The sequence below is a fragment of the Pinus tabuliformis genome, chromosome 8 (genome assembly GCF_031772625.1).
Source record: "Pinus tabuliformis cultivar Carrire ecotype Pingquan chromosome 8, CPIR1, whole genome shotgun sequence".
Taxonomy (NCBI): Eukaryota; Viridiplantae; Streptophyta; class Pinopsida; order Pinales; family Pinaceae; genus Pinus; species Pinus tabuliformis.
The window spans coordinates 680,435,607-680,461,222 of record NC_142294.1 but is presented as its reverse complement, the minus strand read 5'-3'; the positions used below and the strand labels follow the sequence as shown (position 1 = coordinate 680,461,222).

The 25,616-nt window shown below is 35.9% G+C and overlaps 1 pseudogene; it reads right to left on the bottom strand.

The window, feature by feature from the left end:
• Window positions 1-425: 425 nt before the first annotated feature.
• On the bottom strand, window positions 426-13,597 carry LOC149237417 (endo-1,4-beta-xylanase 5-like; annotated as a pseudogene).
• Window positions 13,598-25,616: the final 12,019 nt, after the last annotated feature.

Genomic DNA, 25,616 nt, shown 5'->3' with positions numbered 1-25,616 from the left:
ATAACTATTTCAATCTTTTATAATTTTTAAGTTTTCCATTTTTTATTATAAATTTATATTTTCAATTTATTATTATTATCATTATTTATGTTTATGGAGAAGAGACGAGGCGGAAAAGCGAGGTGGGGTTGGTCTTGTCATTTAAAAAGAAAATCGTGAGTCATGGTTGAATAACAATGCGCCAAATTTACCATTGCTCAGGTAAATCCATGGCTTTACGTGCCCTAAACATGGCTTCTACGTTCCTTTTCACTAGGTGAAATTGCTAGTTTTAATTTATATGATTGCACTACTTATATTTAATAATTTATTGTTTATGCAATGCTACTTATATATATTTAAGTAATTCTTTATATTTATATAATTAATGTTAATCATTATTATTGTTGTATTATTGCCGCAGGTTACAATAGTTTCATTGATATTTACACAACAACACTAATGTGTTGTGGTTGTTCAGATGTCCTCAAGATCTTGAAAGAATTAGTATAAGTAATGTGGGGATGCTTTATAGTGACGATGTACTCACCATAAAATCCTGAAAATTTGGAGGTCCCATTCTCATGATCAGTAAAACCACTAATGCCTTTGCTTTTCCATTCTTTTAACAATTTGTCCACTGTATTGCCTGGAGATAGATTATTGAAATTATTGTCAATGAGACACATCCTGTCACATTCACTGGGAGGCGTCCATGCCGACCAAATGACTATGCCTCCCACAGCAGGGTGAGAAAATCCTTTGCACAATACTTGTTCCAAATACTCGGCCTGTTACACCATTAAACATGAGATTCATGGAGGGTTTAGTTTATTGAATCAGGAAATTTTGGACCACAAATCTTGCTTACATGTGTAGTTTGATTCACGTTCTTATCAATATTGACCTCTGTTAGCCAGGTTGGTAGACCCAAAGACCCTAATTTGTCCAATACAGATCTCATTAATGGTAGGTTAGGCTTTGAAAAATGGGATTCCAAACCTATTCCTTCAAACATCCCCATAGGCTAATATCATGCAGTTTCTGCACGTTTGCATCGGGTATGGCGGCCATGTCATTGCAGGTCTCGATTATATTGTAGTCGTTCATGAACATTGGAGTGGAGGGATCTAATTGCTGAGCCAATTGGAAGATATTTGCAGAGGCATTGGGCCCTAACTTGTCCTCAAAGAATGAAAAATGAAGCATCTCATTGTTGACATCCCATTGGATGAATTGGCCCTTGTACCTTCCTACTACTGAATGGACTCGATTGTCCACTGCCTGTTGGAGTTGTTGGGCATTCAGATTATTTACCCACTGCATAACATATTTTGGATCCTCCCACACTATGTTGTGCCCCCGCATCTTTATATTGTTTGCTTTGCAGAAGCTCACCATGGCATCTGCATCTCTGTAATTCTCTTGCCCTTGCTCAGGCTCCGTGTTATACCATTTTAGCTCCTTCAAAAATGTTGCTACGTTGAAACGTTTAAGAAACCATATCTGAAATCAGAATATATTAGCTTCAGAAGAAAAAAGAATTCAACCAAACATGAAGCATTGATAGGATAATTTCTTAATCAAATTGGCTTAAATCGAGATGAATAAAAAGGGAAAACTGGAGTATTAACACAATAATTCAGTGATTAAATCCACCTGATAAACATTGTTGTTCAGTATAGTGTTTTCTAGAGTGCACCCTATGGGGATGTCCCTCTTGGTTTGCCTTTCAATCAATGCCCTGTACTATTGACAACATGCACAATGAAATGTCCCTTGCGACTCTATAATATGTAGCCATCTTAATTAACAACCCACGAGACTTTATATTGTAGATAAAGTTCAGGAAAATTCATTGTAATGTTCAAAGCATGTTGAGATGGAGGATGATGGGCCAACATTTCCAAACTTTTTAGCCCAGTGCAAAATAATGTGAAACTTAATTCTATATGAAAAGAAATGTCATAAATAATATAATAAAAAATATTATAACGGGTATAGACATAAAAATAAATAAATTAAATGATGCTTATATATGAGAAACATTTATTTCATTTTATTTACATCTCAAAGTTAAAAATTATATCAAATGTAATATTTATATAGATAGACATCAAAATATTTTGCTGCAAATCTCATGCTTCTCATGCTTCCGGACTTAAATAAAATTATAAAAAATAACTAAATTATAATTTTATTTTAAATAATTTTATTATTGTTTATTAAAATAATTAATAGGTGAGTTAAACATATATACAATATTTTTTAAGGAAATTCACTCCTTATAATGGAGATTAGTAACTTATAAATAGGCTTTATACTATGGATTATTGATACTATACACCCAAAAACCTAAAAACTCATTTCATATGACCCTTGTTTATCTGACAATTATTATTATTTTTAAATAATTGAAAGGATACAACTAATTTGAAGATAAATTTTAACCTTTAATTTGATTAAGAATATTTTAAAATATTCCATGGAGGTTAAATCTCTAATATCTACCTAATAATTATTGGTAATTAAATTACAATTCTCAATAACTAAATTATAATTCTGGATGTCTTGTAGCAAAATAGACATATCTAGTTTTGAATATTTCTTAGTGATATCTATGTCTATTTTGATTGAAAATCCTTGAATATTTCAGAATTTCAATGGACAATAGGAATTTATTTGTGTGTATTTTGATTGCAGATTTCCAAATATTTCCAAAATGTAATGGAAAAAAGGCAAAGTCAAACAATCAACATTGAAACTGCAATATGTCACCTTCATATATTACACACTCAATTTTGACTAAAATTATATTCATATAATACAAACTCAAACTCAATTTCAATCAGCATTATATTCATTTATATAACATAAACCCAATTTCAACCATTTTGATTATAAATGAATGGACAAGAAAATTGAAAAAAATGAATTTTTAGTTTATAAAATTTCATGAACATTGTTGAACTGATTGAAAATGAATGGATAAGAAAATTGAAAAAAATGAATTTTTAGTTTATAAAGTTTCATAAAAAAAATTCCAAACTAGGTTTCCATTTGAGAATGAATTAAGAAAGGGTCTAACTTATCATAATGTTGTGGAAAGTTTTGAGCTCTGCAATTTGAACTACGTTTTGAGTTAGGGTTTGTCGTTGGTAACAATGGCTGGTCATGGAGGAGGGATTTCTGCTCCCTCCTATAGTCAAATAGCCCCGAACATAAGCAAGGGAAATGGTCTGCATCGCTTCAAGAAACGAATGGAGGTGAAAACTAAGGATATTAACACAAGAAATGTCAAACCTCATGGATAGAAAGAGAGTCATGAGGAAGATAGCATGGAGAAGAGGAAAGAGGGTAGAAGTCAGAAAACTGCACCTATGAGCACGACAAGGGTCTGTAAACCCAAGTCGGCCATTATTCTTCGGGTCGTTTTAAGTGACCCAGCGCTACAGCTGCACAAAGAGCACATGGTAGAACACATAATTATATGCAAATTTATGGGGATTTGGCTGACAGAGAAGGCCTTACACGCATGGATAAGGAACCACTAGAAAGAAAAGGGGGAAATAAACCTTCACCTTAGATCCAAGGGCTTCTTTACGGTGGTGTTCATGAGCTTAGAAAATAAGGACAGAGTGTTCGAGGGAGGAACCTATTTCTACGCTGCTGCAGGCCTTTACATGAGACCATGGTTGATGAATTTTGTCCCAGAATGAGAAATGTTCACTTCAGTACCGGTATGGATAAGCCTATACTCCCTTCCTTTGGATTATTGGTTGTTAGATTCTCTAAAGGCTATCGGCAATAAACTAGGGCATTTTATAAAAATATCAGATGTGACTGTAAGAGGTAAATACACTTCATTTGCCCGGATTTGTGTGGAAATGGACTTATCTAGGGCACTTCCGGATGAGATCATTTTAGAAGTGTATGATGAAGAATGGGTGTAGGCGGTGGACTATGAACATGTCCCATTCAGGTGATATAAATGCCATTAACACGGGTACCTATACCGAGACTGCTCATCAAACAAACTGGAGAACAACAAAAAAAACACCACAAGAAAAGATCCAGAGGGTTTCACTAAGGTGAGGGGAAAGGGGAAGGAGGAAAGCGGTACCAAAAGAAGATCAATGAGGATGGGAAACCGAGACACAATAGTTTCAAAATCTTAGAATAAGAAGTTGGAAACAACGTGGCAAACCAGGAATCAGAGACTAATACCAATGAGAAGGATAGGGATGCTAGCGTGGAGGATATACCAGAGAACAACCAACAAAAGGATGATCTACCAAACATTGTGGAGCTTAGTAGGGACCATGAGATGACCCAAAGTGAGGCGGGAATGGAGGACCATGAACTGCAGGAGATTCTTGAGAGGGAGAACTTAGATCTAGAAAAGTTTCTAGAGCAGGGTATTGCCAAAGGGGTTGACTCCCTGCCAAAGGAGGAGTTTGACAAGGTTCAACAACTCTTCCTCTGGAGATCTCAATCGAAGGGCTCTAGAGTCAAAAGAAACCATGACAGCTAGGAGAATAGAGGGATGAAAACAATGGAGGAAACACTGGGGCACTCTTCCAAGAATTTGGGTAGGAAAAGAGGAAGAAAAAGATAGAATGAGCTGCTGACCGAATGTGGAAAACTCATGATTAACTCAGGTAAGATGAGAGATCTCACCAGCTACTCCTTTACAAACCTTTCTTAATGAAGCTTACAACCTGGAACATTAGGGGCCTAGGAAGTAAAAGGAAACAAAGAAATCACAGTAGTAGAGTAAAAGAAGAAAAACCAGATATGGTTTTTATTAAGGAAACTAAGTGTTTGATGGACAAGATCAAAGAAATACATAGCAAATGGTTAAGAAAGTATGAGTATCTAGAGGTTAAGACAGATAACTTGACAGGAGGGATTTTTACGCTTTGGAATCCCCAGAAACATGGAATCATGGATGCAGAAGCATCTAGGAACTATCTATTGCTAGTGATTTAACCTTTGGGTGATAGGGAGACTTACATGATTACAAATGTCTATGGTCCTCAAAAACTAGAAGACAAACTCAAGCTTCTCACCTCCCTTGAGGAGTTGAGAGAGAGAGATAGATCCTGATATGCCCTGGATTCTGGCAGGGGATTTCAATATGATTAAATCTCTTACAAAAAAAAAAGTGGCACCAGAACACTAGGCAGAGACTTCATTGCCTTCCAGAACTTCATAAATAAAATGAGACTAGTGGATGCTGAAACAATAAATGGCACTTTCACCTAGAACAACAAGAGATGAGGGGTTTCTCAATTTTCCTCTAAACTAGACAGATTCATAATCTCATAGGACCTCCTTTTCACAGGCCTTGACATGTCAGCTTTAATCCTTCCCTTTGGAGGCTCGGACCACTGGCCTATCCAGCTTGAAGCTGCTTTTATGGGTACACCGAGGAACAGACCTTTTAGGTTTGAAAATGTCTGGCTCTGTCACCCTGATTTCACCAGCAATATTAACAAATGGTGGATGGAAGATTTTCCCATTCAAGGCACAAAAATGTTTATGATGCAAAAAATACTTAAACACATCAAATCGAGACTCAAAGATTGGAACAAGAAAGAGTTTGGTAATATTTTTAAAGCCAAAAGAGAAGTTGAACAGAAACTCTAGGGGATTAATCAAATCATAATCACAGATGGTTTTACAGAGGAAAGGAAAAATCAAGCTGAGTCTCTTCAAAAGGAATGGGAAGATAGGTGCATCCAAGAGGAGATATTTTGGATGCAGAAATCGAGAGTGTAGTGGATTAGAGAAGGGGAAAAAACACAAAGTTTTTTCATAAATCAACTTTGGATCACAGGGCACACAACATAATTTCAAAAATCAGATATTTTCAAGGGAAAGAGCTTGTATCCCACAAAGAAATGGAATCTGTCCTAGCACAACACTTCCTTAACATTGTAAAGGAGCCTCTCTTAGACAGGTCACGGTTCATTAACAATTTCACAAAGCATATTCCCAAGCTTGTAACAAGGGAAGACAATCATAATCTTAACAGGCCAGTGTCTGAAGATGAGGTCAGTGAAGTTATCAATGAGATGCAAAATGGGAAATCTCTTGGCCCAGATGGATTCGATGTGGATTTCTTCAAAGCATGCTGGAAAATAGTCAAACAAGACATCCTTGATGTAGTGGAAAACTCCAGAAGATCTAGAACGGTTTTGAAGGCTCTCAATGCATCTTTCATAGCTTTGATTCCAAAGCAGGAAAATGCTATGACATTGGATAGATTCAGACCCATAGATTTATGTAATGTGGTATACAAGATTATTTCCAAAGTGATCACCAACAGAATCAAGCCCCTTCTTCCAGCTCTTATCTTAGAGGAGCAAACTGGTTATGTGGAAGGAAGACAGATTCTCAATCACATCATACAAGCTCATGAGGTGGTACACTCTTAAGAGCAATAAGCAAGCTGGCATGATCATACAACTTGACCTAGCGAAAGCATATGACAAGCTAAGCTGGTCTTACATCAAGGCAGTGCTGAGAGCTTATGGTTTCGACCACAACTGGATTAGATGGGTTATGGCCCTGGTATCCACGACTAGTTTTTCAATCTTGCTTAATGGCTCACCCTAAAGAACCTTTATGACTTTTAGGGGTCTTAGACAAGGAGATCCGCTCTCCCCCTTCCTCTTTGTGCTCATGATGGAAGGGCTAGGTAGAGCGATAAAAAGTGCAAGTGCTGAAGGAAGAATACAGGGACTGAAACTTAACATAGATGAGGCTTCTTCAACTCACCAACAATTTGTGGATGATACTATGTTGCAGGGCATTCCCACAGTCAAGGAAGCCAAATCTTTTAAAAAAATCTTGAACGACTTTGCTATGGCTGCTGGAACAGAGGTAAGCCTTGACAAATCAAAAGTTTTCCTTTTTAACACTAACATTGCTATTAACAGAAACCTCACTAGAGTTATAGGGTTTCAAGGGGATCAGTTACCTTCTAAGTACCTTGGAATGCCTCTCACAGACAAACCTCTGAGCAAGGGAGTGTGGGAGCCAGTAATTCACAAACTTCAGGACAAGATCAAGAAATGGACTTGCAGTTCTTTGAATTTGGTAGGGTGTTTTGTGCTTACAAAGGCTATCGTGCAGGTCATACCCATTTTCATGTTGTCAGCTCTTCCTGCTCCTAAAGGAGTTATGCAAAAGATCAGGAATATTCAAAGAGATTTTCTTTGAGGCAAAGGGGAAGAGAAAAAGAAGTGGGCTTTGGTAGCTTGGGACAAGCTCTGCAAACCTAAGGCCCATAGTGGTTTGGGGCTTCACGAACTTGAAATCCTTAGCAGAGTATCGGGAGCCAAACTCTGTTGGAGGTGGCTCAAGGAATCGACTACCCCTTGGGCTAAGATTTGGAAGTAGAAATATGAAAATAAATGGCAGGAGAGGGATCACATTATAATTTTAGGACTTATGAAGGGCTCCCACATTTGGAACCTTTCTTGGGAAAATAGAGCCATTGTCTAGCAGCATAGTTTCTAGGAGATCCGAGATGGGAACCTTGCATGGTTTTGGGAGGATAACTGGCAGCAGGAACCAAATTTGTTTAGAGAAGAATTAACCGCTCTCAAAAATGACACTGAGAACAATGGGTTACTTATGGTAAGTGACTTTTGGGATCAAGTAAGGGACATTGGTAAATGGAGAATGTGGAAGAATCTTGGTTACAGTGAAGAGAGTCCTTTGACGGACCAGGCAGATTCCCTTGCTCATGACTTGGAGCAGAGGAAGATTTTGGTGTCTTCCTCGTCTGACCAACTAAGAGGGGGTCGAAACACCGAATTCACTTTTAACCTCAAAGAAGCTAAACGCATCCCTAGGTTTTGATTATCCAAACCTTGATTAGGTTTGGAATGACCTTTGGAAGAACCCACAATGGATGAAAATCAAATTGTTTATGTGGTTGGTTCACCAAAAGAAAATTCTCACACGGGGGAATCTTCTAAAAAGGGGATTTGTTGGCCCATATAAATGCCATCTATGTGGCTTATAGGAGGATACAATGGAGAATTTACTAAACATTTGCCCCTTCACCTCTACCATGTGGGAATGGGCGGCCTCAGTCTTCGAGCAAACAGACAGGGACAGACTCAGCATCACAAATACTTTGAAGAATTGGAGGAAAAACTTATCAGGTAATGAAATCATTAACAAGGCTTGGAATTTGGTTCCAAGCTTTATTATCTGGGATGTATGGAAAGAATGAAATGGCAGGATCTTCAAGAACAAAATAAGCATGACCTAGAGTATCATTGTCCAAATTTTACGACAGCTTAAAGATATAGTAGGAGCCCTTATGTGGAAAATTCTTGAGGACCTCCCTTCACCCTAGGATGCTTGCATATTGATGCATTTGGGTCTCCATTCTCTGGTTCCCCAAGGCACTGGCAAGGGTGTGAGAAAAATAACTATTGGTAAAGATATCTGGAAACCTCCTCGTCCTGGTTTTTTGAAAATCAATATAAACAGGGCCTTTAAGGGCAACCTATGGATGGGTGGCTATGGCAGTGTCATAAGAGATGAGTAGGGACGCATAAATAATATCTTCCATATTCATTTGGGTACTACCACAAATAACATGGCGAAGCTCATGGCCTTAGAGCAGTGCCTAAGAATCTTGATGGAAGCAAATTTACACAACACCATCATTGGCACTGACTCTAAACTGGTCATTAATGCGGCCAAGAAAATGTGTAATGGAACGGCACATGGGAAAGTGTCGAAACATTGGAGGCTTTCGCAGGTCTTTTAGCGTATTCATTCCCACTTGCAAACCCTGAGAACAGTTAACTTTATTCATGTGAGAAGGAAAGCCAATATGTTTGCTGATCATCTGGTGAATGAAGGGGTGCTATGTAAGGAAAGCTACATTTGGTATGACTAGGAGTCTATACCCTTTGGTAAACTACGCGATGATTGTCAACAATAGGCAGACAAAGACATGGTGAATCTCCAAACTAATGAAGAATGTGCAAGAGGAAGACCAGTGGGAGATGAAGGAATGGCATAAACTCGAAGTGAAGAGAAGAATGAAGAGATAAGATGAAGGAACGACATAAACACGAAGTGAATAGTAGGATGAAGAGGTGGGGTAATTATGCACAGGAGTCGTTAGATCATGGAAGATCAACGAACATAATTGGTGGAAAAGATAAGTGGGAGTAGCGGGAGTAGGAGAGTGCAGAAGTCCTTGGACCTGATTAAAGGGCCACATTTAATCCTGTTAGTCAATCTTATTTCTTTGCACTGATTTCACTTGCCTTTATGGGGGTTCTGCTACCTATAACCCACATGCTAGTTGAATAACCGCAGACTGTAGGTTTTAAGCACCCCCAATCATCGAATGGATATCAGGTTTTAAAGTGGAGGGAGGTTAAGTCTTAGAGTAGACCTCAAAATTTTAGACCAAAGGTTCATTTTCTTATTCAGGTTCGAAAAGCAGTTAAGTGGTGCACTAGTTTCCAGTGCGTTGCTTTTTGATTGGATATCGGGATTCAAAATGGAGGGAGGTTAAGGCTAAGTTTGGGCCCGAAGTTTTATAGACCAAAGGTTCATTGTCTATATCGGGTCTGGAATGCGGTTAAGTCATGCACAAGTTTCCATAGCGATGCTTTTTGATTGGATATCGAGTTTCAAAGTGGGGGGAGGTTAAGGCTAAGAGCGGACCCAAACTTTTATAGACCAATGGTTCATTGACTATATCGGGTTTGGAAAGCAGTTACGGGGTGTGCAAGTTTCTGAAGTGATGTTGTATCAACTACCAGATCAAGAACCAGATCGATGGCGGGGATTTATTTGTAGTTATTCTTTGTGGTAAAAGAGGGTAAATTTGTTTTGTTGTATCATGTTTAGGGTATTGTCGACCCTGTTGTTTGTTTTCATCAACGGGTTTTTCTACTAGTATTTACACTTGTAAAGATGTGTACCATATGTAATCATGCTTTTCAGTTAATTGAAGGCTCCTCTCTTATTTGACCAAAAAAAGAGAATGATTCATAATGGAATTAAAAAAATTTAGAATGACTTGTAAAAATTGAATGTAGATGGATAGCAAATTCTTGCGAGCAAAACCAACTATTAAATGGTAATTTGTAAAGTATAGAGTTCAGGCTTCTGTGATCCATATCAATTTTGTGAGAGATTTTTCGGCGAAAATCACATGGGATACCATTTGTCGACGCGTTTCGAACCAACTAGTGTGGTTCATCGTCAGGACAAGTTGAAGAAATAGATCCAGCTTAGCAAGTTAAATAGTCTGAGCAGAGCCTCCAATGGCTAACTTGACCAACGGCTAGTTTGACTCTAGGACCGGGGTCAAAATTATTTTATTAATTTAATTAGTAATATTTAGGACCAATCCCTTAAAAATAAAAAAAATATTTTTAATGGGTATTTAGTTCAAAAAATATTATTAAAATTATAAGTTAAATAGTATTTAAAAGGAAATTTAGTTAGATAAAGGACCTTATAATATATGAATAAATTAAATGCCTAAATACAAATATATAAAGTAAAAAGTTAATTAATAATTAAATGGAAAATTAGTTACATAAATGACCTTATAATAAAATAAAGTAAAATCATAAGGATGTTAGGCTAGTTAGAAAATTAGTTAAAAATATAAGTTGATTAGAATTTAAATGGAAAATTAGTTATATAAGGGACCTTACAATAAATTATATGCAGGAATATATGAAGTAATATAAAATATATATATAAAAATAATTGAAATGGGTGATTATTCAGAAGTATTATTAAAATTAAAAGCTAATTAGAAATCACATGGAAAATTAAAGGACTATAAGAAATGAAAAAATTAACTCTAAAAAATAATTAAATAAATAAATGAAAGGACAAAATAATGAAGAGAAAAAATAAAAATAAATAAATAAAAATAAAAATAAAAATAAATCAAAATAATAATAATAATAATAAAAATAAAAATAAAAAACCTTAAGAGGAGGGCGGAAAAATGACTAGGAAGAGAGTGCTGGGACCCAACACCTACTGATTTTCCAACCATCCTCTCTATTGAGATTGCTTGGCCTCTTTTCAATCTCAAGCGCTTCCCTAAATTTTCGATGATGGAAATGCGAAACCCTAGCAATAACACTAGCCTCCTCAATACAAACATGATGATTAGTTTTCTCAGCATGTTTAGCTAAAGCGGAAGACTTAGCTCTCCTATGCTTAAGGTCCGCTGCGTGCTCGCTAATCCTTTGATTAATGGAGCGACCAGTCTCCCCAATATAGGGGGTCCCACAGGAACAAGGGATCATATAAACACCTTTCATATCATTAGGGTCGATAGGATCCTTCACTGATCTGAGGGACATACGAATGGTGTTCAGGGGCCTAAAGGTCACAGGGATACTATGCTTCCTGAGAATCCTTCCAATTCTATCAGTTCCTCAGCCATTAAGTTCACTAAGGAGCAGGAAGTTGATGGATGCCTTCCATTCCTTGATATTCTTATTTCTAAGAATAGTAATGGTTCCCTCGCCCATCAAGTTTTTCGGAAGAAAACTCATACGGAGCAGTATCTTCATGCCAGTTCCCACCATTTCCCGGCTCAAAAGATGGGTGTTCTCAATACCCTTGCTACTCGGGCCCTAACGATCTCGGACAAGAAGAGCTTTGAGAAAGAAAAATCCCATCTGCTTGATGTCTTTGTTGAGAATGGTTATAGTAGATACATGGGTCAGAGGGCTTTCCTTAAAGCTTCCAAGAATTCTCTGACCAAAAGGGAACCGAAGGAACGAATTCCAGGTGTCCATCTTCCGTATGTTCAGGGGACCACTGATAGAATTGGAAGGATTCTCAGGAAGCATAGTATCCCTGTGACCTTTAGGCCCCTGAACACCATTCGTATGTCCCTCAGATCAGTGAAGGATACTATCGACCCTAAGGATATGAAAGGTGTTTATATGATCCCTTGTTCTTGTGGGACCCCCTATATTGGGGAGACTGGTCGCTCCATTAATCAAAGGATTAGCGAGCACGCAGTGGACCTTAAGCATAGGAGAGCTAAGTCTTCCGCTTTAGCTAAACATGCTGAGAAAACCAATCATCATGTTTGTATTGAGGAGGCTAGTGTTATTGCTAGGGTTTCGCATTTCCATCATCGAAAATTTAGGGAAGCACTTAAGATTGAAAAGAGGCCAAGCAATCTCAATAGAGAGGATGGCTGGAAAATCAGTAGGTGTTGGGTCCCAACACTCTCTTCTTAGTCGTTTCCGCCCTCCTCTTAAGGTTTTATTATTATTATTATTATTATTATTATTATTATTTTATTTTTTTGATTTATTTTTATTTTTATTTTTATTTATTTATTTTTATTATTTATTTATTTTTATTTTTTCTCTTCATTATTTTCTCCTTTCATTTATTTATTTAATTATTTTTTAGAGTTAATTTTTTCATTTCTTATAGTCCTTTAATTTTCCATGTGATTTCTAATTAGCTTTTAATTTTAATAATACTTCTGAATAATCACCCATTTCAATTATTATTTATATATATATATATATATATATATATATATATATATATATATATATATATTTTATATTACTTCATATATTCCTGCATATAATTTATTATAAGGTCCCTTATATAACTAATTTTCCATTTAAATTCTAATCAACTTATATTTTTAACTAATTTTCTAACTAACCTAACATCCTTATGATTTTACTTTATTTTATTATAAGGTCCTTTATGTAACTAATTTTCCATTTAATTATTAATTAACTTTTTACTTTATATATTTGTATTTAGGCATTTAATTTATTCATATATTATAAGGTCCTTTATCTAACTAAATTTCCTTTTAAATACTATTTAACTTATAATTTTAATAATATTTTTTGAACTAAATACCCATTAAAAATATTTTTTATATTTTTAAGGGATTGGTCCTAAATATTACTAATTAAATTAATAAAATAATTTTGACCCTGGTCCTAGAGTCAAACTAGCCGTTGGTCAAGTTAGCTGTTGGAGGCTCTACTCAGACTATTTAACTTGCTAAGCTGGATCTGTTTCTTCAACTTGTCCTGACGATGAACCACACTAGTTGGTTCGAAACGCGTCGACAAATGGTATCCCATGTGATTTTCGCCGAAAATCTCTCACAAATTTGTAAAGTAATTAAAAAAATTATTTGTGCATTGTTAAAGTGAATTTTGAATAAATTTTAATGTTAATAATTGGAATCCTAGGGTAATATAATACCTATTCAATATTGGCTTCTTGTGTGCTTGCCACTGGTCTGGAATAAATGGCTGGAACGATACACTATCCAACCATATCTCTATTTCCTTATCATTTCTTTGGAAGACATGCGATATTAGACAACATTGAAAAAAATAAATCGAATTGGGTACGCCTTAAATGTGAAAAATCCAATAATATGATAGTCAGCAACACCACTACAACATACAACAGGAGGTACCTCAAAGTATAACGCAGTGGAGGAGGGAGAGGAATCTAAGGTAAGGTGACCTCCTTTGAGAAGAGACCAATAATCGCCACATGCGATAACAGTCCTGACGTAGTTGAAGTCCATGCCGGGTCCTCCTTTGCTATAATGAGTAGCAGTCGTGGCCTTCACAACAACACTGCTCATATTTCTTCCCGAGATCTGCAACCTTGCTGAGCCAAATATCCTTCATGTTTATTTTTTCTTAATGTTTTCATGTTTATTTTTAGTAATAATTATTTGTTTTCTTAATTGTTTTATTAACGATTTAATCTGAGGGCAGACCATTGTTCAATTGTCTAACAATGAATATGATGGTGAACAAAAGTGTAGAGTGGCATTTAGGGGAGTTCTTCCAAGAGGGAAATGCCTTACGACGTAATAAAGAGAAATTTTACAAAATTTACATACTTGGAGATATATGTTAAACTTGGACTCTAGTCAAGGGTAACACTTACCATATCTTGATTTATGCAAAGATAATTACTAGCAATTGCACCAGATGTTCCAAAGGAAACGCCGAAAGGAAATGACATATAGCAGTAATTAATGCTTCTTTGACAAATGTTGAAAGACAAAAAGTATCAAAAAAGTGAATGGATTGTGCTACAATGAAATCTTATTGCAACACTACTTCCTTTAGCCTCACAAATCATGAGGCCTATGTTGAAGTTAAAGACCTTGTTTGATTATGCCAACATTAATGCCTTGTAAATAAAGAAATAGATTGTGATTTTCTACCTTTGAAATCAGAGGTTGTTTTGATACAATTCCTCCATATTTCTTCTTGATCACTTCCTCATACTATAGATAAACCTTAATCAGTACAAAGATTTTTTTTATACTTTGAAACATGTGTCTACAAAGGACTATAACACTTTTGCAAATAAATTTTGAATTTCTATGTGAATTAAGATCTACCCTTGAATAAAAATGCACATATATTCAATCTAGATATTGAACCCAAGAATAGAATCACTTACATCTCTTCTTGAGAAAATTTGAGAAAATTGTCTGTGTTTCTCTTTTGAATGTTAACTCACATGATCCTTGAAACTATTCAAAAGATCACATTTCTATTTACCACTAATCTCCTTGGTGTATGTCATGTTCTTGTTTTAATCCAACATACTCTGATTAAGTAAATCTAACCCATGTCATGCATTTGAAAATATTGTAGAGATGATTTAACAACATTTAAACTATTTTATCTTGAAAATCAAGTGTGGTCCATAACCACGATGAAAATACTGCTTTTTCACATCAAAAGAGCACACCTCACCTTGGTTTTAAAATAATGGCCCCAAAATTTATTCAAATCTTCATTCTTTATTAATTTTTTGTCCTTCCTAATATACAATACATCACAACATCACATGCACTTCATCATCAACCTCTCATTGCCTAGAAAGGAAGCATATACTTTTCTTGATTTATATCTTTCTATGTCCTTCTTTCCATTGTTAGGTGATGAGATATCAGGCTGAATTGATAGATTATGTGTCATTCATGCATCAATATTTTTTATTTTGAGAATATGTTGTTATATGTTATCTTTTCTTTAGGTACTCTTCTTTCCAACCAAAGAATCTTAATATTCTACTATAATGGACCTAGATTTTGTAAAAATCCTACTTCCATATTTATGAGGGTTTTATATGGCTATCATTAACCATTTTATGTTGATTTGATTGCATACTCAATGAGTATGATTATTCTACTATAATGGACCTAGATTTTGTAAAAATCCTACTTCCATATTTATGAGGGTTTTATATGGCTATCATTAACCATTTTATGTTGATTTGATTGCATACTCAATGAGCATGATTTTTTCTTTACGGGTTCTTTACCCATGGAAGATTATTTATTCTACTAAGTTTTCATTGTATTTCTGAGTGTCTTAAAGGGAATTGATTTATATTTCAGTACTTGATATGAAGTTGGTCACTTTTGTTCTTTGTGTAGATAGTAAAAACTAGATGGAGCAATGGTTTTCATCACTTCAAGGGTAGTAAAAATAAGGCTATTGAAAAAAGAACTCCAAGAGTAGTATAGTTGGTTCTTTGAAGACTTCCAAGAGCAAAACTTTATGTTTTCATGAAGAAAATAATCTTAAAAAATGAAAAATTGTTATGTATTTATTTGGTAGATTTAAACAGTTGGTATAATGAATATTTCTTAGTACCTAATAAGCATGAATATGGCCTTATGTTTCAACTTAGAGATTTGTGAACTAGGAACCTGTGTTTTAGCTCAGAACTCTGTAAGCCAAAAATCAATTTAACAATGATAAAGATCTTAAAAAAACTTTTAAAGGGAAAACAAAGCAATTTTGGAACATAAGACACATGAAAAGATAGTAAGGCCATATTCATTATGGTAAAAACCATTTATATAAACAAGATTAACCAATTCTATCATCAACAAAGTACAAGGTCATTTCCTTCGTGGTCAAGTTAAAGAGCACTACTACATCACCACCATTAGAACACATGGGAGAAACTGAAGATCCTCTCCCAACATATGGTGGTGTAAAGAGAATGTCAAGCTATAAATTTTTTAAAATAACAAATAAAAACACAACTAAAACTATTTTTGTTTCTTCAGAGCTTCTACTACAATCTATATGGATATCTATTTTTATTTTTATATAGAGTATAACAAATAGAGTAAAACACTTAACATATACAAATAAGTCAATCCAAGAATTCACAGAACCTACTGCTTTTGTCATTGGGTCAGTAGAAGTCTCACTCTCCACTCACATTTGTTCAAATATGGATATGGATCTTCACTAAGAGCACCCTCTGTCATAAGCATCTCAATAGCCTAGTTAAAAACAGTACAATTGGCTGAATCTGTAATATTGGTTACTGAAATTCACTCTAGTTGCAACTCTCTTGCTCGGATAGCCAAAGGTATTCTTCATGTCTGAAGAAATTTACAAGATGATCATTAGTCAATCCTACAACTTGCATGAAGGAGTACATGATTGTCGGACAAATAAGGTGGAAATTTCACTTCACGAGATCCTTGCTAATAGTTTCTGCTTTGAATGACTTCATAGGAATGGTCCTTTCATACTCGTGTTTGTTCACAATGGGCTTGAAATTCGCGAAGTCCCATGTGTATTTGTCAAATGAGATGAATTCTTGTTCAATCTGAATAGAGCCAAGAGAAAACATGTCAAATTATAGATCTTAGAGAAAGCTCAACCTTAGCAAATATTGTTTAAGAAACAAAACAAAATCAAGAAGAAGAAGAAGAAAATAGATTTTTTAACGCAAACTCTTTAAGGAATGAGAGAAAGATGAGAGTTTATATGGAAAAAAAGACAAACAAGATAAAGGGGATATCTAAATTCTAGTATTGAAAAGATATAAAAAACCATGGTAGGCTAATCCAATGGAAGTTTATAAGAAATTAAGGCAAACAATGCAAAGAGGATGTCTAATTTAAATCCACAAACATGTAAGAAACTATAAGAGCTTTCAAATCTTTATAATATGGATATACATTGCTAATTGCAATGCCATAATAGCCCTACAATACCTAATTCTTTGTTTTCAAAAGCAAGAAACAATATTGAGCAAGTGGTAGGAGATATCTCAAGAATGTGTTTGACATTCTCAATTATCCCTTTGATTTTGGCTACATCCATGATGTCATGCTCTCAACTGATTGATCCAATTTTCCTCTCATTGAAGGTTTCCACAATGGTGGGATCGAACCCAACAAATGCATCTCTGCAAAATTTGTTTGAATTGAGATCAAGAAGAACCGCAGAAATATGCGGAAATCAAGATTTCAAGAGAAAAAAAAATGAGGAGTGAGAAGAAAATAATACCTAAAGGCTTCACGGTTGCTCAATATTGTTATTCAATTCATTCCCACCTGTGCACCCATCAAATATAAAATCTCAAACAACATTTTGCATGATGGATTTGAAAGTAATTAGCTCCAAGATTTCTGATTGGGACTGGCTAAGATCAGAGCTCAAACATACCACCATGGTTAAATATTAAACACCAATCTCACAACAATTATGAAGTAGAATAATTAGAATGTCGATGAGAAAAGAGTCGATAAGAATTTCCACATGTCATCATGGACAGACACACCCCATTCTGGATTGTGATAAGCTATATAAGTCAGATCTGCAAAATTTCAAAAAGAAAAATATTGAGAGATATTTTCATTCCAAAGTCATAATATTTCCTTCAAAGTTTGTAAATTGCAACCATTACTGAAATATAAACAAAATAAAGTCAACATAGAACAAGTATTTCAATTCAATGAAAATAAGGAACCCATTAAAACAAATGTTAATTAGATCATACCACTTTGTGAAGAGATGAAACTGCATCTCTTTATCTCCTCATAAAGCAGAGAAACAAAAGCCATGTCTTCGGGAACAAGTTTCTTAGACTTGGGAGTCCCCTATTTTTTGTCGTAATGCCCAATCCTTAGCTTTCTCTGTGCATGAAGCTCTTATATTTATGCCTTCCTCGAATTAATGATTGTTATAGGATTGAATAATTATTCATTAATGATTAATTAAGTTTCTTCCCTTTTTTTTTTGCACAGGTTTTTTTTTTAATGCTATGCATGGAGATCCTACACTCCACCAAATCAAAAGTGAACTCAAATACATAATTCTCAAACCTTCAACAATCAAATAGATCATATTATCAGATGTTATTCCATATAAGCACACACCGAAAAGTAATATTTTTCTAAATGACCTTGTTATATCTTATTCCACATCATCACACACCAAACACCTAATGTTTTTGCAACTTTCAATTTTGAGACAATCCCTGGTAAATTACACAGCAAAAACATTTTTTTCAGTGAGCTTTATATTTTCTAGATTTGTAAAATTATGAATGCATGGCGATTAAGGCTTATATCTTTGTCTTTTGTAGGTGGGAGATTGTCTGTAACTTGGTACCCACAAGATTTTGCTGTGAAAATCCCCATGAATAATATGAACATGAGGTTGGAACCAGCCACAACTTTGTTTCTAGAAATGGGATGATAGACATAGTTTCTGGAAAAGAAACATGATGACATGGGAAACATTGTTTTCTACACCCATCCTACGCCAGGATGGTTTAATGCTAAACATAATCAATTATTTGGAATATAGGATAGATTTTGGGTCTTAATATGGATAAATCTCTTTCATACCATTATCCCATGATCACTCACCATCATCGGAGTGGCCACTATTTCCATAACGAATTGATCTGAGCATTGTTCCTCTTACCACTAGGAGATCCAGTGATTAAGATTCAAAATCGAGACCTTACACTCGTTGGTCTGGAATAAAAATCCCTCAAAACGGTCATCCATGTGAGCAACCATTGGAGGCCCTTAGAACGGTCATCCATGTGACCAGCCGCTGGAGGACTTAGAAACGGAACTGTAGAAACCCTCTCTGGCCACTCAGCCGAGAATGTATATCTTCCAAAGAAGCGATGTTGCAAAGTTCTATTAGAGAAACTTCTTCTCCTGCCAAAGCATTTTGAGAAAAATCAAATATAATTAAATAGTTTATTATTTGGACATTGAGAAAAATAGAAAATGTTATTTCCAAAACAATCGAATATTTTCATATAGTTTATTATTTGCATCCTGTTAAAAGTGGTTAAGGTTATGTTGAAATGGTATATTTTTAAATTTTATTTCATATTTTAAATTTTTTTACTATTAAAATATTGTTATAAGTGGTTAATGTTTTATTGAGATTGTGTATTCTAATTAGGTTTTAGATTTTATTTACAAAGAGTTTGTTCTAATTTGTGGTCTTATATAAAATTGAGTGTGATCACTCTTTAGGTTGAACTTTACTTCAAAACAAATGCACTTAATTTTTTCATATTTTTCTTGTTTCTTTCTCTCTCCTTGTTTCTTGAATGCGAAACCTCGAAACTTCATTTCTCGTCCCATTGTCTTTTCTCGTTTCATTTTCCATTTCTTGTTTTTGGTAAGATAGAGCCACAGGTTACCCTAGCTGGACTTGCAGATTATACACTGTAAATTTTGTTTACTTGTTCAGTGATGGCATGCTATATACAAACTTAAAGAAAAAATTAGTCCATGCCCCCAAGCTGATATCTCTTCCCATGGATGGAAAACATAGTTGTTCTCACAAATCGTCAAATTCTTGCGAGGCTCTCAAAATAACCCACATCAAATGCAAAAAATTGTTTCTAGAAGTCCATGTTGAAGTGAGAAATGTGGTCCCAAGAGATGGTGGCCATGTCTTGTTTTTTTTCTCCTCATTCCCATCCAATCACCATGCCCTAAAGAAGCAGTTGCTCGGATTCAAAAAGATCCATGTCTAAGCAAGATCCATGGAGAAAGTTCATTTCACTCATAATGTATGCAAGGATCTCATCATTGTTGATAAGATTGACAGCAGGAAGTTTCCATTGGGGTCTCATATTCTTCACATTGGTGTTCTCTAACACTTTGTTTATCTATAAATAAGTATTTAATTCCACTCAATAGAAATTTGGTTGTGTTATTCCCCAAGGATCAACAAGGTAACTTTGATAAATTTTCCCTCACAACTGGAATAAATTATTGTTGACTGTATCCCCTTCTTAGAGATTATTGTCAATAACTGCAGGCAGAGGCTTTTCTATATTTCCAGTAGTAATATACATATTCGTGATTTTGTTTTTACTAAGAGGCTCTGAATTCATCATATAAGCCTCTTTGGCTCACAAGTAAATTTGTTTTTTACCATTATTGCCTTCGCCAAAACAACTGCCACTGTGTAGATTCAAGGTATGTAAGAAGATGATTGCTTTTTTTAATGAAATATTTTTCATCATGGAAAAGGGAGTTAATTACCATTTGGAATTGATATGAAATACGTAAGAGCATTACTTGTGTTCGTTAATTACAAAAAAAAAAATATGTTATTGGGTGTGTGTTGTATTCTTTCGATGTGTCACCGGAAAAAAAAAAAAAAAAAAATTATGCGGACCCCATAATAGTTGGGAAGACCCAAGGATGAGGGGTGGACCCAAAGATGGTGGGAAGACCTACCCATGGTTTTGTAGATGGTTTTCGCGTATGTTTTTTTGGGCATAGTGGTTTTTACCCATCGTATTCATAGATCAAGTCAAAGGAACTATGATTATTTTCTAATCCAAGGTTAGTGGATTGGGGTTTATCTTGGTTTTGGTATCTAGGGGAAAATCTTTGTGTATATTTGTTTTATTTTCTCTCCATTGTATATTTTTTCTATTTTAAGAATTTGTTTATAGGTAATTTTGTACAGGTTAAAAATCTACATATGCTTTGTACACGGGATGAACTGGTCTAAGACATCAATAACCCAAGGGGTTAGGTTAGATAATTAGCCTATTTTGAATCCCCTGGGTTAGGCACATGAGTCTAAACTAGACAAATTTACTAAGTGATGTCATTCACAAATGTGGAGAAACATCCCTTACATTGACCTCTCGCGAGATTTATTTCTAAGACAAAATTAATGTTCTCTTGTGTGATACAAAATCAAGTACTTTTGGTGCAACTATTGTCTATTTTTCGGACAAACCCAACTATAGAGATAAGTTTCCCTGTAAGTTATGTGATCGGTCCGGGTGACCTTTCACCTTTGTCTATTTGGCGGACAAAGTGCGGGAAGTTTTTTGTCTAAGTATTGGCAGAAAATCATCCTGCTTAACCACAGTAAGTTTCCATATGGTTACTGAGGACTTTTTTTATGATGGGGGCATGCAAACCTTTTTATGCAAGCAAAAGCAACCAATTTAGCGTTTTTAGGTTTTTAGCTTTATAGTTTGGTCGTTCCTAGCTTACATAAAAAGGAAACTAAGCACATGTTGGCACAAGGTTCAAGCTCACTAAAAAATAAACCCGCCTTTGGTAAATAACCTTTTTGATTACTTTGCTATCAGCCCTTTTGAACCCTGGTTATGTTCCTACCATCACCTCCATTCATTTGGCCGACCATACGCTTCCCCTTGATTGTTTACTCTTTTGAGGAACATATGCGACGAGTGATTTTGACTGCCACCCTCTTCACACTGCCATGTTTTGAGAAGTTCCAAACTTACCTGGAACTAGCTGCTACCCAGAAATATCACTTGTTCCTAAAAAACGAGCCTCTTTTAAACTCTTTTTAGACTCGTTAAATATAAAAAGATTGTCGAGCTATTGGCCTTCCCAGCTCGTTAAAGTAAGGGGAACTCCATCCCTCTCATATATTTTAATATTTTTGGACTTGAGGGATTATTAAACAAAAAGATTGAGTGCTTGTCTTTCTCGGCTCGTTAAAACTATCGGAAAGCCATCCCTTTTGTATTATTTTACACTTTTTCGGACTTAAGGGATTATGCCACGAAAAAAGGATTGTTGGAGTCTCCTTTTCATCCATCTTTAGACTCTCTAAACAAGAAAAGGACCGAGTTATCTTTGTCGTTAAACTCGTTAAAACAATAGCGACAAACTTGTCCACCGAGACAAGAACGAGTCTCACTGACGCTAGGCTTTCTAAACACAAAGCGACAGGTTTGCCCAAAGGGCATATTATAGACCAAGCATATGTTATCCTCCTCAAGCTTGTCAAAAAAAAAGAGGTACTAGTCAGCAATGATTGGGGAAAAATGGGAAGAAAACTTGAAGAACTCTATTGGTAGCAAGTCGCTCTTGAACATGACACTTTCACTCCATCACCGTGATTGAGTTGGGTTGGGTTTTCCATTCACCGTCACCATTGGTCCGTTGTGCCATCCATGGGGTTAATGCTACCTGTCCATATCAGTGCCACCAATATGTTCAAGAGAAGTCATTCAGATAATTCACCATCCAGTGATCATCTCGTCCACTGCATTACATCCACACTTCATTTTTTATGACCGCAATTCTTGAACCTCGTATCATCAGGTCGTTTTCACCTCCACAAAAATCATTTGCTCTGTTTCGCATCGTAGATGTGGGATACATCAAGGCCCTCCTACGACAGGTCACTTCTTGTCAACATTAGCTCATTATCCAAGAAGTTGACTTAGAAACAACCCTTTCAATACTTTGAAGCTTGCATGCCTCAATGGCAAGTTTCTCACTTCTGGCAACGGGTTTACATCAATGACCTTCGGCCAAAAGACTTTGCGTGGTGTTCGACATCAGCTCATATATTCACACCACATGAATTGTATTGTAGTACCTTGAGGGTCATCATCATTATCGATGATTCCTCTCGCGTTTGTTAACAGCTTACATCATTGGCTGGTAATCAGGCAATGTCTTTCCATGTTCGACTTCAAAACATCTTTTCACATGGATCAACTTGTACATTGGGCGAAGATTGCACGAGTTTTGAAGACGTCGGATCTAGTTTCACCCATCCGAGCTGTGATATATTCAGGAAAATAAAGACATCAATTGTACACAAAAGCTGCACAGATAGTCATCTAGCCAGGGAAGATGACTCTTCATGCGAAGAATCACAAGTCTGCAACAGTAGACGATTGTCTTTCCTATGTACATGAAAATGAATTTATAAAGCTAAACATGGGAATGCTCACCTCAGCTAGATCATGAAAATAATATGATGATGATGTATTGTATTGTATCTTATATAGGTCACCTTCCAGTTTGAATAACTCGGATCCTCATGAATAAAGCATTTCACGCGACATCAGAAGATTTACGACCTCATGCTTTAGGGGGCAGCTGTTATAGACATATTTGGGCACTACAACCCAAAACTCATATGTCCATAAACCGAGGGCTCCTTAAGTCCCTAAAAGTTTTGTTTCACACCCTAAAGGATCATGGTCAACTGATTACATCATTTCCCAGAAGCTCCACATGAAAAACTTCTCAAAACTATCCAAAACTAGACCATACAAACTACTCCATGGGCAAGGTGCGATGCATACTGATTGCCTAACTGGCCAGGTGCAATGCATACTCAAATGGCCTTCTGTGGGGTGTGATGAGCAAGAATAGACAAATGGCAGAGAAATTTTGCAAGGTGGATGATCATGGAATCTTCCAGAAACTTCTCCTGTGACACTTGCCTCTCTGAATTCGCCCAGGGATGAGTAAGAGATCAATGAAATCTCCATGTGGAACCAAGAACTATCAATGGAATGACACTAATCAAAAACCCAAAGCCGACTCACACCCTTGCAAGACATCTATAAATGGATCCCTCATCTGAGAGATCTAGAGGCTGGAATTTTGTATTTTGTAAGGAAGTGTTGTTGGTTTGGAGAGAAGAGACATTGCATTGTTGGGTGATTTGCTTGTTCATGAGGTGAAGAGGGCTTCTACAACTGGGAGGATGATGCTAGATCATACAGCTGGGTTGTAATCCTCTCCTACATTACTATTAATAAAGTTCTTTGAGTTTTCCTCCATATGATCTTGTATTTGTGAATCTTATTGTTTATGAATGTAATTGTATGGTCAATGTGTTTTTTATTCTGCATTGTTTATGATGTTTTAGATAGAGATGCTTTGATAGTTTGCTATTACTTTGACTCTACAAGTACTCTTTGAAACGGGAAAAGTAGGAGAGGAGTGGCAAATTCTATCAAGGAAAGGAGAAATCAAGCTAGGATCAAAGCGAGAGATCTAGGTTGGTCTTCTATTCTTCTCTTCCATCTATCACACTTAAAGGAACTCTTGAAAAGCTTTCATTGTTTGTTTCTAAGATAGCTACCCATCTTAGTGGGACTAGCAGTTCGAATCGACACTAGTTTTCCCTGAAATAAAATGGCAACTCTGCTAGGGATCGAACCCAAAATCTCTGGTTTCGCAGACCCAAAGACTTTATGTCGTTTCATGACCCCTTATGAGTTGTGATCAAAGGTCACCAAAGGATAGTTCGTTGACTGGTGTAAACCTCGTTAAAAAATGAAACCAAGGAACTGAGCAGAATTCCTTGTCTTGTGTCATGCTCGTTAAAAAATGAAACAAGGCTGAGCAAAGTTCCAAGTCGAGTCTTTCACTTGATTTCATAAAGGAACCTTCATTCCATCCACCTAATTATTGTGAATAGTCTGGTGAATGTAACGAATTTTAGGGGGCATGCACCCTTGTCTATTTTGCGGACAAACCCAACTGTAGAGATAAGTTTCCCTGTAAGTTATGTGATCGGTCCAGGTGACCTTTCACCTTTGTCTATTTGGCGGACAAAGTGCGGGAAGTGTTTTGTCTAAGTATTGACAGAAAATCATCCTGCTTAACCATAGTAAGTTTCCATATGGTTACTGAGGACTTTTTTTATGCTGGGGGCATGCAAACCTTTTTATGCAAGCAAAAATGACCAATTTAGCATTTTTAGCTTTTTAGCTTTATAGTTTGGTTGTTCCTAGCTTACATAAAAAGGAAACTAAGCACATGTTGGCACAAGGTTCAAGCTCATTAAAAAATAAACCCGCCTTTGGTAAATAACCTTTGTGATTTCTTTTCTATCAACCCTTTTGAACCCTAGTTGTGTTCCTACCGTCACCTCCATTCATTTGACCGACCATACGCTTCCACTTGATTGTTTACTCTTTTGAGGAACATCTGCGACGAGTGATTCTGACTGCCACCCTCTTCACACTGCCATGTTTTGAGAAGTTCCAAACTTACCTGGAACTAGCTGCTACCCAGAAATATCACTTGTTCCTAAAAAATGAGCCTCTTTTAAACTCTTTTTAGACTCGTTAAATATAAAAAGATTGTCGAGCTATTGGCCTTCCCAGCTCGTTAAAGTAAGGGGAACTCCATCCCTCTCATATATTTTAATATTTTTGGACTTGAGGGATTATTAAACAAAAAGATCGAGTGCTTGTCTTTCTCGGCTCGTTAAAACTATCGAAAAGCCATCCCTTTCGTATTATTTTACACTTTTTCGAACTTAAGGGATTATGCCACAAAAAAGGATTATTGGAGTCTCCTTTTCGTCCATCTTTAGACTCTCTAAACAAGAAAAGGACCGAGTTATCTTTGTCGTCAAACTCGTTAAAACAATAGCGACAAACTTGTCCACCGAGACAAGAACGAGTCTCACTGACGCTAGGCTTTCTAAACACAAAGCGACAGGTTTGCCCAAAGGGCATAT